The 2,698-nt window shown below is 33.0% G+C and overlaps 1 long non-coding RNA gene across 2 annotated transcripts; it reads left to right on the top strand.

Moving 5' to 3' along the window:
- Positions 1-682: 682 nt before the first annotated feature.
- Positions 683-1,467, top strand: LOC107804787 (uncharacterized). Of its 2 annotated transcripts, none has more exons than XR_012710188.1 (2): positions 683-928; positions 1,000-1,467. It is a non-coding gene; the product is annotated as an uncharacterized LOC107804787 (long non-coding RNA). The 2 variants fall into 2 exon arrangements; XR_001652300.2 differs by having other exon boundaries at positions 1,009-1,467.
- The last annotated feature ends 1,231 nt before the right edge of the window (positions 1,468-2,698 follow it).

The following is a 2,698-nucleotide window of genomic DNA, read 5'->3' on the forward strand; positions in this document are numbered from 1 at the left end:
TTAATAATGTGGGAGTTTACTTCTGTAAAACATTTTCTAATTAACCATACAAAAATATTATAATGTGAAAATTTCTTTTTCCCTAGTAACTTTTCCAACACTTTAAGTAAATGTGTTTTTTGTCGCCTACCTCATATTACTTAAGAAGGAAACATTGGAGGCTTTTAATGTTGCCAAAAATAGTTACAACCGCAAGCCAAACACATAAAAATATACATTGATTATGCATAAAATATGTATATTAAACATTTACATGCAAAAATATATATTTGCCTACTATTCTTTTGTGGAGCTGATATACTATATAGATTTTCCAATACTATCAGATGTGGTAAAAAATATTATTAGGGTATTCCATCCTCAATGTGTGTTAAATAACTCATGGAAAATGGCTAAAAATGTCCTAACGTATTAAAAATGGCTAAAAAATATCCTTTTCATTAACCATTGGGACTAGAAATACCCTCAATTTGGGCTCAAGTTTGCCCCTGAAATTTAACAGACTAGTCATGGTTAAATTTACACTTTAAATTTTCACGTGGCACATTGTAAGTGTGCAACGTGTATTAAACAATAAATAAAATTAAAATTCATCTTTAAAAGATATCCAAACCGACCCGCTGGCCCATAATATGTAGCTATAACCCATTTAACTAAAACCTAATAACGAGCGGTAAGTCAGCTTAAATACACAAATCCATTCCTTCTTCCCCATTTTTGCTTCTTTAATTAGGTAAATTTTCTTCTTCCACTTCTTTCTTCCAATTTTGTTTATCATAATCTACCGTTATCTTTGTATGAAAAGTTGTTCTTCTGTGATAGAATGTCCAAGAATTTTGTTTCCTCTCAAAGCTTAACCCAATCGAGTAGATGTAATTGCGGACAGGTTACGAGTCAGTTACGGCCAAAACTCCCATTAATTTATGGAGTAAGTAATATTTTTGCCGAGAAACTTGTAAGTTTATTTTAGTGTTTCGGATGATTTCATTAAAATTTTAGTTTGATAAGGTTGCATCTTGTGGCTATTGGTAATGGTGCGACGAAGAATTTTCACCCCATGTGGCATTGAGGATCAATAATTTGAGAGTTTAATTGGATGTTCGCCATGAAAGAAATAATTTGAAGAAAACGGTGACTGAAATGATGGCGAATTGTATATATTGGAGAAGAAAGTGCAGAGAATGAAGATTTTTTTGCTATTGTCGTGGTGTATATTTGTTGGTTTTGTAGCAGCTAACGTGATATAATGGTGATTAGTAGCTATGTAATATCCAGATTTAAAGCTATGTAAAAGTACAGATTTAAAGCTATAATTTTCATGTAATACTGGATATTTGAAGCTAAGTAGTTAGTATGTCAATTGAGGTATCTTAAAATACAAGAGGACTGTATCAATTTGTTTTTTACCAAGGTGTTTTGGTATGGAGACATTTTTGTGCAATGTGAAACTAAAAAATGGTTGTGTAACTACTCTCAAGTATGCTATTTTAAAATTTTCTCATGCATAGTCACTAGGCTTCTTAAATACCAGCAACTTGGTGATAATTTCAAATTGGCAAAATGGCCTTCTGACCACTTAAACTTGTACTCGATGGTCATGTCGGTAAATAAAATTTCAAAATTTTCATATGAACACTTCAACCTTGAGCATAAGTGAACTAATAAACATCTTCGACAGTTGAATCAATCTACATGACATCAGTTATTCCTAGCCAGTTGTTGTGCGTATAAGTCACGCCTCGCAAGAGCGTGAATGTTATTTTTTCAATACCCAACGGTAATAAACCCAAGGGCCCATCTATTTAGAGGATTTCTTGTTCCTCATTCGGCATACAACCTCCATTTTTGACTTATACAAACTCTAAATCTCTTCTTCTCTTCAAATTTTTTACAGATTCTGTGAGCACGTGATTTTTGCCACGCTTAAATTACTCCTATAAATTCCTTAGAATTAGGATTTTTCTTTATTATTTGAATTTTAGGAACTCATTGCATGATTTTGTGTCTTGTTTGCAATTTTTTTTTTGTGCACTTTTAGTTGCCATAATGTATGAAAAAAGATACAAAAATAGTAGTTAATTAGCATTACTAAAACAAGAGAAAAATAACAAAAATAGTCTTTTACAATTTTAAATTTTACATTTTTTACATTTTTGATTTAGTTCCCTCTTAAAATAGGAACTAGTTAATTAGTATCATCTTAGATTTAATTTGGGTCATTTTTATTTTGCATAATAAAATCAAAAAAATAAAATAAAAAGAGATAATGAGTAAAATACACAAATAAATAAGAGAGGGAAAACAAAAGAAATTAAATAACAAGGAAAAGGAAATTGGGCTGTTACATTGAAGTAATTTTGAGCCCAAATACACGCCCACCCCTTTGGCCCAAACCAACCCCCAACCCAATCCCTGATCTAGTCCAGAGACGCCCAAAACGACGTCGTTTTGATGTCAATGGATCATGACCGTCCATACCTTCAAATCCAACGGCTCTCAATTAATATAGATTCTACGTAAAATTGTCCGAAAATTCGGAAAACCTAAAAGACATCCCCTTTCTTCCTCGTACACTCTCTGTAACTCCGCCGGAGCCGCCGCCGCCGGCGAACACCACCATCGTCGTTCACTCCCAAAATTACACCCCTGATTCCCCTCTGCCTCCTCTGTCCGAATCCATAATCCATTTCTCTCAAAT

Source organism: Nicotiana tabacum, chromosome 6 (assembly GCF_000715075.1).
Source record: "Nicotiana tabacum cultivar K326 chromosome 6, ASM71507v2, whole genome shotgun sequence".
Taxonomy (NCBI): domain Eukaryota; kingdom Viridiplantae; phylum Streptophyta; class Magnoliopsida; order Solanales; family Solanaceae; genus Nicotiana; species Nicotiana tabacum.